Genomic DNA, 15,392 nt, shown 5'->3' with positions numbered 1-15,392 from the left:
GATCTGAGTCAACCTAACTACAACATTCGCTAACAAAAATTAGAATAATCTTCATCGGGGGGGGGGGGGATCCACCAGTTAGGGTGGGGGTGGCATGACACTCCTTAGATTGATGCAATTTTCTTAAACTAGATTAAATATTTGATCCTTCCACCCCCGTCGCAAATTAGACGAAGGTGTCATGGCTGGTAGACACAAGTTTGAATCTATCTTGAACATTTTCCGATTGCCATTTTTCTTTGTGCTTTTTAGTTCCTTTGTATCAGTCATTTCCCTTTTCTGCTCTCCTAATTTTCTATTTATCTTTTTTATCATATATCATTTATATTTTTTATTATTTATATTTTCTTTCATCCATTCTATTATTTTATCTATGATCTCTAACGAGAACGCATAAAATAAAAACTTTAAAATCCCTTAAATTAAGCATTTCTCTTAATCTCAAATCTGTGAGTCTCAATAAAAAAATTTGTTTGAGATCAAAATTCTTTTTTTTTTTATAATTTCTTTTGTTGGTTACTCCTTTCATCCATGTTTACTTGTCTATATTTGACTTGGGACACTCTTAATAAGCAATAAATAAAATGAAAAATGAATTGAAGTACTTAATAATAAGGGTAAAATAGGTATAAAAAGATAAATTATGTTTTGGGTTTTAAAACTATACAACTTACAAGTAAAAATAGACATTTATTTTAGTATAGTGGATAAATAAAATTGGACGGAGGGAGTGTATTATAAAAATTTGTGCTTTTCTATAATTGTTAAATTCAATTTAAATCAATTTACTACTTAAATTGTGATGAAAATTTCATAAGCATTGCTTAGAAAAAACATGAAATTTATGATTTATTTTTGAGAACTTATACAACAACAACAACATACCCAGTTGAATCCCACAGTGTGGGGTCTGGGGAGGGTTAAGTGTACAAAGACCTTACCCCCACCTTGAAAGGTAGGAAGGCTGTTTCCGAAAGACCCTCGGCTCAAAAGAAAGCAAGGGAAAAAAAGTCAGACACTGACAAGCAAATCAAAGCAATGTGAAAATAAGAAATAACAAGAGTAAAGAAGTCATGATAAAACAGTATGGAAAAACAAGACCCAACACATAAAAGCAGGAATCAAATGGCAATAAAAAGTGGAGCAAAACTACGCCTACTAGTGTGACAGAAAAGCGAGACTACCTATTAGCCTTCTATCCTAATCGGAGCCCTCCACAACCTCCTATCTAAGGTCATGTCCTCAGTAATCTGAAACTGCGTCATGTCCTGCCTAATCACCTCTCCCTCATATTTCTTTGGCCTTCTCTCCTAAAACCGTCCATAGTCAATCTCTCACACCCCCGCACTGAGGCATCTATGTCTCTCCTCTTCACATGGTCAAACCATCTCAGCCTCGCTTCCCGCATCTTATCCTCCACCGATGCCACTCCCACCTTGTCCCGGATGTCCTCATTCCTGATCCTATCTCTCCTAGTGTGCCCACACATCTACCGCAGCATTCTCATTTTCGCCACTTTCATCTTCTGCACGTGAGAGTTCTTGACTGGCCAACACTTTGCCCTGTACAACAGAGTCGGTCTAACCATCACTTTGTAGAACTTGCCTTTAAGTTTTGGTGGCGCTTTATTGTCACACAGCACTCCAAAAGCGAACCTCCATTTCAACCATCCTGCACCAATACGATGTGTGACATCATCGTCAATATCCCCATTTCCTTGTAAAATAAACCCAAAATACTTGAAAGTTCCTTTTTTTTTTAATGACCTGGGTGCCAAGCTTTATTTCCACGTCAGCCTCCTGAGGTACGCCACTGAACCTGCACTCTAAGTACTCTGTCTTGGTCCTACTCAACTTGAATCCTTTAGACTCTAACGTCTGCCTCCAATCCTCTAGCTTAGAGTTAACTCCGTTACGAGTCTCGTCAATCAAGACTATGTCATCTGCGAACAACATATACCATGGCACCTCACCTTGAATTCGTCGTGTCAATCCATCCATCACCAAGGCAAATAAAAATGGGCTAAGGGCTAATCCCTGATGCAAACCTATCAGAACTGAGAAGTGCTCCGAGTCTCTTCCTTTAGTCCTTACCCTGGTCTTGGCTCCATGATACATGTCCTTGATCACTCTAATGTACACCACAGGTACACCTTTAGCCTCCAAACATCTCCACAAAACCTCTCTTGACACTTTATTGTAAGCTTTCTCTAGGTCGATGAATACCATGTGCAAGCCCCTTTTCCGCTCCCTATATTGCTCCACCAATCTCCTAACAATATGAATAGCTTCAGTAGTAGAACGCCCCGACATGAATCCGAACTGGTTCTTTGAAGTAGACACGTCTCTCCTCACCCTCATCTCTATCACCCTTTCCGACGCTTTCATAGTGTGGCTTAGCAGTTTGATACCTCTATAGTTGTTGCAGCTTTGAATGTTGCCCTTGTTCTTGTACAAAGGAACCATTGTACTCCACCTCCATTCTTCGGGCATCTTCGCCGTCTTAAAAAATGGCATTAAACAACCCAGTCAGCCACTCTAAGCCTGCCCTGCCTGCACTCTTCCAAAATTCTCCAGGAATCTCGTCAGGTCCGGTCGCTCTTCCCCTGCATATCCTACGAACAGCACCCTTAACCTCGTCGACCCTTATACTCCTACAATAACCACAATCGCGATGCCTCTCAGAGTACTCCAGCAACCAACATCATGTTTATCTAGCAGGATAATAATTATGATAAATTTGTGATATTCATTTCACAATCAAATGTATCAAAAGTGAACATTTCAATTAGTTGTAGATTAAATATGCTTAGTTAAATATTGTAAGGATCAAAATTAAATTTTCAACAATTGAAGGACCAAAAATGCTATTATAATTGTAGTGGTGCAATAAAATAATGCGGAGAATCAGGGGCGTATCATTAGCAGGTTTATTAATAGTGCCACGTTGGATTGTATTGGTCCCAAGAGGACACGTGTTCGATAGTGGGGGCTCTACTGTTGTAAGCCACGAATTCACTGGAAGTTTCTGGAAATTTCTAAGGGTTAATACCTACACCAGATAAGCGCCCCCTCATTGCCTGCCACGTTGAATAAATGACGTGGCACTATATTATCCGTTGGATGTGAGATGTTGTGTAGATCAACGGACAGTGTGACAGTGACTAATTTAAGAGTAGATTAGATTAGATTGGATGATATTCTTTCTACCCACAGTTTGTTTTCCGAAAGTTGATTATAATTTTTGTCGCATATAGAAAGTTGGGCGAGTGCTTCGAGGACTTTGTCGCTTTGGCTTAAAAAACTCTATTAGATATTTGTGATGTGCATTCTCAAGCGTCCTTTAATTTTAAACAACACATGTCTTAATACGCCGTAAAACGTCATGTATATTTCAATTGATGTAAATGTATATAATTAAAGAATGAGATATATTTTATACGGAAAAGGGCTAAAATTACTTTTGAACTTTGAAAAATAGTTTATTTATATCTTTCGTTATACTTTAGGGCCAATTATACCCTTACAGTTATACTATGGGGTCAATTATACCCTTCTGTCTAACTGTTGCCACGTGGCATCATCCCAGCCCTTCAAAATTATTTTACCCTCAAATAATTTTTTACTCACTAAAATAACTCAATCCGACCAGAATTTTTTTTTTCAGCAAAAATAATACGGATAATTTTTTCAGAAAAAAATATAAAAATTATCCGTATTATTTTTGCTGAAAAAAAAAATTCGGGTCGGATTGAGTTATTTTAGTGAGTAAAAAATTATTTGAGGGTAAAATAATTTTGAAGGGCTGGGATGATGCCACGTGGCAACAGTTAGACAGAAGGGTATAATTGACCCCATAGTATAACTGTAAGGGTATAATTAACCCTAAAGTATAACGAAAGGTATGGATGAACTATTTTTCAAATTTCAAGGGTAATTTTGGCCCTTTTCCGTATTTTATATGATTAACGTATCTATGTAATGAGTTTTTGAGAACACACGTATAAACTTTTTCAAAATATGATAGCAGAAGTGTTTGATATGAACGATTTATCATGTATTCAAGTGCTCAATTGAAAATCATAATTTTAGTGTTTAAATAAAATTTGTGACAAATTTTAAAAATGGAAATTTATTAAGGCTTTCATTTTAACATCCAAAATTTGAGATGAACAATGTGCACGTAATATCAGCCATGTAGCTTCAATAGAGAAAAAGTTGCAGAGCCTTTTATTTATTCTTGCAGGACAACTAAAGAAGTTGTAAGATAAAAATATGTCACTCTCCTCGTCACAATTTATGTGATACTCTTTATTTTTAGTGATTTTAAAAAAATAGTAATTTTTTATATTTAGTAATAATTTAATTTTAAACTTTTCATTTTACTAGTAATAAAATGATTTATAATCACACAAATATTCATAACTTATTTTAAATCATAAATTCTAAAAATATTTGTTTTAAACTTCATCCTCAATCAGACACTTACATATAAATTATAGGACGGAGGAAGTAATAGTTAAGGTAGTATTTAAAGGTCAATCAGGCTTTTATGCATGCTTTTCCAAGCTTGTGAATGAAGCCTGTATCATTTCAGTTCACATGTCCAAAGAGGACTTAAGGCAATCATATAAATACTATTTGGATTCCTTCATATATATATATATATATATATATATATATATATATATATATATATTCTAAAGAAAAATTTAGGGGTCATTTGGTAGGATGTATTAGAGAAAATAATAGGAGTACCTGTATTAGCTTTAGTATTATTAAATTCTTATTTGATAATGTTTTTCACTTATGTATAACTATTACATGCAATTTATACACCCTATTCAGTATTATTCTTATACATATCAAATCATAGTGTTATGGTTATTAACATATAGATAAGCATGGTTAAAGACATCACCCTTAATACACCTAACCAAAGAGTATATATGATATAATATGAGCATAATTAATTTCAGCATTACTAATATATCCTAATACTATTCTTATGTGCTCGAAAAACGACCCTCGGTACTTATCGGAAGCCAGTAATATATTAGGCTCCGTGAAGCATGTAATTACAGCAATCATGAAAGCTAGCAGGAGGTGTTTTTAAAGTGATGTAATCCAAGTGGAGAAATAAAATAATGAAAAATCAGGGGAGTATCATTAACAGGTTAATTAATAGTACCACGTTGGATTCGTATTTGTTCCAGGAGGACATGTGTTTGATAGTGGGTCCCATATTTTGTATGCCAAGAAGTCACTGGATGTTTCTGGAAATTTCCGGGGGTTTGGTGGGGGTGGGTTGGGGTTTTTATTACTTCAATTGTGTGCTATCAGCTGTGTGGTGGGAGGGTCTACCATTTAATTCTCTTCACTTGGATAATATTTCGACTATTGTCATTAGCTGGCATGAACAATATGATTTTGCACATAAACTTGAGGAGTAAATTAGTTTATCTTTGGAACAGGATGATACTCTTTATACAGCCAAATCTTTCTATAATTGTCATTTACTATAACAGCATTTCACTATAACGATCTGATTTTTCTTCAAAATTAAATTTTTATATTATATTTTATTTATCTATAACATAAAAATTATTCAACCAAAATAGAGATAGAAAATTGTGGCTTTTCTTGTATGTCTTAGTTACACAGAATAGGGAGATATATACGTTGCAGTTACTAGAGTCCTAACTGGGAAGAATCTCTATGTGAAGTGGTTAACACAACTACTGTGTTCTCCTATCTAAGTATACAATTGACAATATACAAGGACTCTTCTACACGGCTGGCTTAGAGTAGTTCTAGAATTAGTTTAGTTGTCATTAACTAACCAACATCATGTATATCTCTATCATTCCCCCTCAAGCTGGAGGTGGGCAGTGGCACAACGCCAAGCTTGGTCCGAAAGAACTGAAAATGAGCTTTAGTCAGTGGCTTGGTGAACACATCTGCAACTTGGAGCTGAGAAGGAACAAACTGTGTGAGCATGGCACCTTACACCACCTTCTCCCTCACGAAATGATAGTCGAGCTCGACGTGCTTCGAACGAGCATGAAGAACTGGGTTCTTAGTGAGGTGAAGAGCTGAATTGTCCGAGACTGGGCAGTGAGACGCCGATGTCACGGAGAATATAAGTAAGCCATGTAATTTCCGCAGCCAAAGATGCTAAAGCCCTGTACTCAGCTTCAGCGCTTGATCGGGCCACAGTTGTTTGTTTCTTCGAAGCCCAAGAGACATAATTTTAGCCTAAAAATACACATAATCCTGTTGTCGATCTTCTAGTGAGGGGACAGCCACCCCAGTCTGCGTAGGAGAAGCCCACTACATTAAGAGAAGAGCATAAAGTGATATGAAGACCAAGCTTTGTGGAACCTGCCAAATATTGCAGCACTCGCTTAACACCGGCCCAATGAGTGGCAACAGGATGTTGCACAAATTGACAGAGGAGATTAACGGCATGAGATAGGTCAGGGCGAGTGAGCGTTAAGTACTGCAAGGCACCCACTATGCTTCTAAAATCAGAGGGATCGATAGGAGACCCTTGAGGTTCATGTAGATCATGCTTTTGAGCAAGAGGAGTGTGAATAGCACGTGCACAAGCCATTTTTGTTCTTTCTGAGACATCCAGCGCATATTTATGTTGGCAAAGGAAAAGACCATCCTTGCATCGTGTGAATTCAATTCCAAGAAAGTAATGAAGATCTCCCATGTCCTTCATGGCAAACTTAGATTTTAAATTGAGGATCAATGCATGTAGAAGAGATTGACTGCTTCCCGTGAGCACGATATCGTCGACATAGAGAAGGAGCAAAATAGTGTCTTTGGAGGACTTCCAAACATAGAGAGAGGAGTCCGACTTGCTGCAAATGAATCCCAAGTGTAGAAGGTGAGTACTAAATTTGTGAAACCAAGCTTTTAGAGCCTGTTTCAAACCGTATAAAGCCTTTTGCAATCTGCATACATGAGCAGGAAAGTTAGGATCAACGAAACCTGGAGGTTGTTCCATGAAAACAGTCTCTGTGAGGTCGCCATGTAAAAAGGCATTCTTCACATCAAGCTGTTTAATCGACCAGTGTAGAGTTGTAGCAACGGCAAGAACGAGTCGAATGGTGGTGGCTTTCACAACCAGACTGAATGTATCATCGAAGTCAACACCCTCAATTTGATTGTATCCTTTAGTGACGAGCCGAGCCTTGAACCTTTCAACTGAGCTGTCTGCCTTCAATTTTGTTTTGAACACCCATCGCCAGCCAACTATGTTCATGTGCGGCTGTCGTGGAACAAGATGCCAAGTATTATTAGCATGGAGAGCATTGAGTTCGTCGTGCATTGTGGTAAGCCAATGTTGTTTGGACAGAGCTTCTTTCACAGTGCGAGGTTCTCTTACGTCAGGACTTAGAGAAGCAGTCATGGACTGAAAAGTAGTCTTAGCCCTGGTGAGCATTTGGTGAGTATTGGATGGACTAGGTGGACGCAAAAATGCAGAAGTGCAAGGCTGGACAGATTCTGAGGGAGCCGACAATGACGGTGATTGGGGAAGATCCTCGACCGTGTTTATACCTTCAACTTGTGCTGGATCAAGTGTTTGTGAGGTAGAAGGTAACGAGCTACTGGAGGTAGGTGACACATTTAGTTGTGCATGAGGACTTGCTGGTTTATCAAGATGATTTTCATGTACGAGCTCGTTACTAGATTGTGGCAAGATGTCTGGACTATTTTCTTTGGGCTGCTCATGTATGGGAATATCATAAGGAGCTTGTACCATGTATTCTTCACTTTGAGTAGCGTCTGTTTGACCTGATGGTGGTGTACCCTCAAATTCTTTATATGTAAAGAATTTTGTTGCATCTGCATGAATAATATTAGTGCCAGAGGATACATATGGTAGATTAGTTTCATAAAAAATTACATGTCTAGAAATGTAAACTCTTCTAGATTCGGAATGATAACATTTGTAACCTTTGTGAAGAAGACTGTAGCCTATAAAAATACAAGGAAACGTTTTCGGTTGAAATTTATTGTTGTTGTAACCCTTCCGATAGGGAAAACATCTACAACAAAAAACTTTCAATGTGTTGTAGTGAGGTTCTTGGTCAAACAGCTTTGAGAAGGGAGACTCCATTTTCAAAGTTGATGTAGGCATCCTATTAATCGGGAAAACTACAGTCATAAAGGCTTCAACCCAAAGAAACATTGGCAAATTAGCATTAAAAATCAATGTCAGGCCTGTTTCGACAATGTGCCTATGTTTTCGTTCTGCCACTCCATTTTGTTCCGGAGTATGTGGGTAAGAAATTTGTCTTCTTATACTATATTGGCTCAAGTAATTTATAAATTTAAGGCCGCTAAATTCTCCTCCACCATCACATTGAAAACTCTTAAGTTTCTTCGAAAACTGATTTTCGACTAATTTTTGAAATGTTACAAAATTAGTAAAAAAAAATCAAATTTCTTCTTCAAGGGATAGATCCAAGTGAATCGGGTATAGTCATCCACAAAAATAACATAGTATCTAAATTCTTGAGATGATGCAATAGGGGCAGGTCCCCATAACTCGATATGTATATTGCTAACAGTTCAGACTCTCTTTTATTAAATGCTTGAAAAGGTTGCTTACAACTCTTGTCCATTTGACAGCTTGTAATAACTGAAACATTTTTATTCCAACTACTAACATTAATCAAACTACTGTTCTGCAAACACTTAAGAGTTCTAGGGTGTGGATGTCCTAATCTTTGGTGCCAAATTGAGTCCGAATTCTTCTCTGTCATTGTGGCTGTTAGAGCTGTGTGCAGGCCCCTTTCCAAGGCGTATAGATCATCCTGTAAACTCCCTCTTGCCAAAAAATTTCTTGTTTTCTTGTCCTTAACAACAAAACCACTGTCCGTAAATTTCAAGGAACAAGCATTGTCTGTTACAAACTTGCTAATAGAAATAAGATTTTTCTTAATTTCAGGCACAACAAAAACATTTCGTAGACGCAAGTTTTCTCCAATACTTGTGTCTCCAACATGTGTAATTTTGAGTTTGTCACCATTTCCTACCATTATAGAGTTGTTTCCCGTAAAAGGAGATGGATTTTTAAGAATACCCGCTATGTGGTTGTTGGCACCAGAGTCCATGTACAAATTATTATCAGATTGATCATGGAAGCTCATAGCCGCAAGTCCCGCTGGAACTTCTTGTTGCGCTTGATAGGAATAATCCCACCTATAAAAACACGACAGTGCCGTATGGTTATTTCTTCCACAAATCTGACATGGATTTGTTTTTGGGCTGTCCTTTTGTTGATTTGTTCCATTTTGTGGTGTACCAAAGTGTCTCTGGTTGTATGATCTGCCTCCTCTACCTCTTTGTTTTCCTCGTCCTCGTCCTCGGTAATAATTGCCACGCCCTCGTCCCTATGAATTTTGGGCCACGAAGGCCATGGCCGGATCAAGTGAACTTGGTGCTTCTTGCTCGTTTCCATCTTCTCTTATTTCGAGTCCCCTAAGAGCATTGACAAATTGATTAAATGTAGGATAAAAGGCATTAAATGTAAGATAAGGGGCCTTACTTAACATAATAGTTCGAAGGGTCTTATATTTGCTTCCAAGACCTCTAGCAAAATTAACAACTTTGCTATTTTCGTCTAGAGGTTTGTGTATTGCCATGAGATTATCACAAATTCCTTTAAACTCTTTTATGTAGTAGTCTATGGACTTCGCTCCCAGTTTCACGGTTTGAAGTTGTTGCTTCAATTGAAACTCCTTATCCTTGTTTGCTTGTAGATAAGTATCTTCAAGACAAGCCCATAATTGTTTTGCCGTAGTACATCCTATGATGAGGAACATTGACTCTTCTGTCATTGTTACAGATAGCCAACTCCGAACTAGAACGTCGCATTCTTCCCAAGCAGTGAACTTAGGGTTAGGAACAGGTTCATCTTTCTCATCTAATATGTTCTCGGATGGGGGTTCTCCTTTGATGATTTCATCAACCTTCAAGGTTTGCATTAGCTGAAGGATTTGTGTCCGCCAAAGTAAGTAATTTGATGGTTTCAACTTAATAGAACAAATTGCTAGAAGTTGATGGAGTGACGATGGTGAGAGGGCGAAGGTAGTAGTTGAGGATGAGGCCATGTCTAGTGTTTAGAGCGGAATGTCTTCAGGATCGTGTTAATCGAACCTTTCTCTGATACCATGAAGAATTATTCAACCAAAATAGAGATAGAAAACTGTGGCTTTTCTTGTATGTCTTAGTTACACAGAATAGGGATATATATACGTTGCAGTTACTAGAGTCCTAACTGGGAAGAATCTCTATGTGAAGTGGTTAACACAACCACTGTGTTCTCCTATCTAAGTATACAATTGACAATATACAAGGACTCTTCTACACAGCTAACTTAGAGTATTTCTAGGATTAGTTTAGTTGTCATTAACTAACCAACATCATGTATATCTCTATCATATTCTACTTATTACAGTAGTGGCCTTCATTATAGCGGTACACTCTTTATAAAATTACCTCTCTATAATAACCATACTCAAATATTGTGTAATAATATTTTGTAAGAAATCAATTATTATAAAAATAAAATATTAAAATACTTATGATAATCATCAAGGGAAAATTGTTGACTTCCTTTTTGCTGAAAGTTTTGACAAAAATCTTCGTTAATTCAAGCGCTATATTATCACTAAAAGATAGGAAACAACCTACAATTGTAGAATTCTTACGTCAAACTTGAAATATTTAAAATTTTAATTAATTTTAAATGCATATGTTCATTAGATTGTAGTTTTAACGGTGCGGTATAACTAGGTATGGATTTATTAGTCACTTCAATTTTTAATTAATGAAATATGAAAATCAATTGGAATTTTCAAATTAACAAGTATTTTATTTTATTTTCATTTATAACATAAAAAGTACAGAAAAAAAATACTTTTTGCGTACTTTTGTTTATAATAACTGTTAGAACCCGTATTTTTGTACAGTGGAATAATCTGGATTAATTACGATAAGTTAGGGACAAAATTATTTCGGGATACAAAGTCGGGATTCTTGACCTTCGATTTTATTTTGAGATATAAGTTGTGCATGAATTTATTGGTATGGATCAATTAGGAAAAATTTGGGACCAAAAGTGATAAAATTAGAAGTGGAAAGTCATCCACAAATTCCATGTGGTGCCCACACAATTTGGTGTCATCTTTTAAGTGGTCCAACTCATTTAATGTGGGCCAAGGGACAACAATGCACTTCATATTAGTTAAAAGATGACCATGTATTCATCTTTCTCACTTCCCACAAAAAAAAATATCTAAAAGTTGAAGGAGAAAACCCCCAACCTCACGGCCAAGTTGAAAAAAAAAATCAAGATCAATTCTAGCCTTCCAAAAATTATTTCTTTGGCACAAATCAACTATATTGAGGTCCCTAAGTAGCGTGGAAGCATTGTGGGAGCGATCAATCCACTATTTCTCATCTTGTGGAAACCCTAGGCTTGTGGAAGTTGAAGATAAAAAGGTAAGATTTGATCTTGTTCTTGTGTTATGATGGTTATATTCATGTTGTAGTATCTTATTATGGTTAAAAATCATGAAATAAAGAATGGTGAAGTGGATGCCATATGTATGAGGGTTGGGCGTGTGATGGGTGTTGTTGTGTTGTGATTGAAATTATGAATTAATGTTTAGTTAGTTGATTATGATCATTGTAAGGTGAAGAACAATTGGGAATCATCCATATATGTGTATGTGTAGTGTTGATTGAAATGGTTCACATTATATGACAATGAGCGAATGAATATCGCTTAATGTTTTAATCGTCGTCGCTTTGAATTTTATGCTGGAAATGAATGTTCATTGGTTCAAATTGAGGTTGTAGATGTTGCGGACTGATTTGGGGGCTTTTGTATATTTAATGTAATTGGTATATGGGCGAGATAGTATTGTTAGAAGGTGAATTGTGAATACAAACCATAATTTGTAAATGAAGAAAAAGTTAGAGGGGCTGTTTCGGTTAGGGGGCTGTTTCGGGTAGCTGGAGAAAAATTTGGATTATTGGAAATGTTGTATGAATTGCTTAGAATGTCCTTAAATATTGTTGGTAGGGGCATGGGTTAGTATGTGAATGTATAAGCGTCGATTTTGGCTTGAAGGTAAGTTGTCGAATTGAATTTATGTAAGTTGTTGAATAGTGGAAAAAGAAAGCTATTGTTGTTGTATTGCTTTCCGAATTAGTTGTTGATGTTGTTAGGTTGGTTGTTGCTGTTGTTGTTGATTGATATGGCCGAGTTAAATTCTCGGGGTAGCCTATTTACAGGGGAAATGCCGCCCAAATTTCCGTAGAGTTAAGGGCGAAATTGGAATTTAATGCCCAAAAAGTCTTTAGCTAATGTTTGGCATTTTATGGCTTGTTTGTAGACCTTGGGCAGCCCGAATCATAGTTTGGACTTAGCTGGAGTTGGATCATATTGGAGAGCGTTTGAGGTATGTAAAGCAACCCTCCTTCTTTTGGCGTGCCTTAGTTTCACATAGGCTAGATTGGAGCTTTAAGGGAATTCCAAATTCGAGATCCGAGCATGTTATGATCCATATATATATATTCTTTGGCACTCTTATGTATGTTTTTATGAAATATGAACCATGATGTATTTGAAGTAATCGCTTTCCGAAATTCGCATGGAAAATGTTCGCTTTAAGGAATTTTGTAATCTCTGAATGCCATATTTTTCGCATAGAGGCTCGGATCGCTCCAATAATTTTTATAGGAGTTTGCTTGATGTATAATGGGTATGTTTTTCATAGGCGGACTCAGTTCGGGTCTATACTCGTCTGTGGGTCCCGCGACGCCCTTTATGTAAATTCGACAACTTTGAATCAAAAAGTGATAATTATTACTCCGATTTCAAATATGACTATTTTACTTATCCTTCGGATTTATAATAATGATTTTATGCATATGATTCCTCACTACTCCGCTCGTGCCTACTATGATATCGTTCGCCGGTTCCCGGGCCGGTTCTGTTGTCGTGCGCTTTTTGATATATTCCGGTGTTATGCTGTGTTTATGGTTCACCGTGCTCCTTGCTCGAGGGCCGGGTTCCACTTATGTTTGGCGTTATGCTGTGTTTGGCGTTATGCTGTGTTGTGATGTGTGACGGGGATTCGGAGATTTGAAACTTTCTGGTGTTATGCTGTGTTGTGGCGCCATCGACAGGCGGGCGACCACATTTTCCAGTGCCCTATGCATAATTTATACTTTGGGAATAAACATTTTGATATGTATTATTTTCTATATATCTGATTCGATTATTATTCAGATTTATTTCTGTACCTTCTGCTTTGCATACTCAGTACATATTTCGTACTGACCCCCTTCTCCGGGGGCTGCGTTTCATGCCCGCAGGTACAGACGCACAGCCTGGTGATCCACCTGTTTAGGACACCCTTTCTGCTATTCGGAGTGCTCCTCTCTTTCCGGAGCTTATACTTTTGGTATATATATTTATTAGTGCATTTGTATATATTCGTTCATGGGTACGGCGGGGCCCTGTCCCGTCATATGATTCTGTCGGTCTGTTTAGAGGTCTGTGGACATGTTTGTGGGTTAGGGTCTTTCTGTATGGATGTATGTACATGTCGTTTGGGTGATCCCATACGCCGAGGCGGCCGGTCCGCATATGTTGTTTGGGCGATCCTATACGCCGAGGCGGCCGGTCCGCATATGTTTATATCTTGCTTGGTTAGCCCTGTGTGGCTTTTGTTGGTATTTTCTGCGTGCAGGGTATATTGGATAGTCCGTAAAACAAAGGAAACTCTGCCGAAATTTTTCTGGAAATTACTTAAATTTGAAATAAAGCCTTGTCGGCTTCCGCCATATACTAGAATGAGTTGATGGAATTTGAGATAATACTTAATAGATGGGTTCGGGTGCTCAGATCGGGCACTAGTCACGGCCTACGGGGTTGGGTCGTGACAGAAGTGGTATCAGAGCGGTTTGTCCTCGGAGTGTCCACAGATCGTGTCTAGTAGAGTCTTGTTTATCGGTGTGTTGTGCACCACATCTATAAACAGGAGGCTACAGGACATTTAGGATGTTGTCTTTTCTTCTGATCTTAGATCGTGCGATAGAACTGTGCTATTAGGATGATTCTGTTTTGATCTGTTGTTGTTTTTCTTTCAGTGATGCCTCCGAAAAAGGCGACGGCCGCCCAGAAGAAAAAGGGCGTAGTAGGAGAGACCAGCCGGGCTCAGAAGGGTACTCGGACCCTTGCTCAGATGATGCGTGATATTACATCCCGGCCAGCCGACTCTGCTACGTCTTCATCGTCAGAGGAGTCTGGAGCAGCTTCACCATTAGCTCCAGGGGCTTCAGCTCCCGCGCCTCCAGCTCCTCAGCAAGGGGCGGAGGACAGGACACTGAGAGAGGCTGTGCAGTTATTGACCACTCTGGTAGCGGGACAGGCTCGCAGACGCGGGCGGAGAGATGATGATGATGACGATAGGCGTGACAGCCTGAGGGTTCGAGAGTTTCTATTATGTGGCCCTCCAGAGTTTTACGGGTCTAAGCCCGACGAGGACCCCCATGACTTTATTCGGGGGATGCGGCGCTCACTAGATTTGGTCAGGGCTTCAGAGACTGAGTCTGTTGAGTTGGCTTCGCATAGACTACGGGATGTTGCTGCTCACTGGTATGAGTCCTGGGAGCTATCCAGGGGTGAGGGTGCTACCCCAGCTACTTGGGACGAGTTCGTGACTGCTTTCACTCACCACTTTTTGCCCCCAGAGTTACGGCGAGCGCGGGTTGACCGATTTTTGCATCTGCAGCAGAGGGGTCGGAGCGTCCGTGAGTATAATATGGAGTTTGATTCTTTGGCCCGGTATGCACCTGCCATAGTAGCAGATATGGCCGATCGGATGCACAGATACGTGATGGGGTTAGACCGCTATTTGATTGATGGCTGTATGGCGGTGGCATTGCAGGCAGACATGGATATTGCCCGACTACAGGCTTATGCCCTAGGTATGGAGGACCGACATAGAGCTGATTATTCTAGCAGAGATCGGGACAGGAGGCCGCCCAAGAGGGCCAGATTCGCAGGTTATTCTGGAGACTCTCGAGGCGGACAGCCTCAGCAGCAGCAGTCAGGCAGACATCCTCCTCCGTCAGGCCGGGGTACACCCCCACAGTTTACCGGCAGGAGATCTGAGGGTGTCGGATATTCAGGGGCAGGCCCGAGCTCCAGGGCTTCAGGTTCACAGTTGAACAGAGGTTCCAGCAGTCAGATGAGGCCACCCAGACCTTTGTGTTCCTACTGTGGGAGACAGCACCCGGGAGAGTGTTTCCGAGCTACGGGTGCATGCTTTGTGTGCGGCCGTCAGGGCCATC

Source organism: Lycium barbarum, chromosome 3 (assembly GCF_019175385.1).
Source record: "Lycium barbarum isolate Lr01 chromosome 3, ASM1917538v2, whole genome shotgun sequence".
Lineage (NCBI taxonomy): Eukaryota > Viridiplantae > Streptophyta > Magnoliopsida > Solanales > Solanaceae > Lycium > Lycium barbarum.
Note: the sequence above shows the minus strand (reverse complement) of the source record.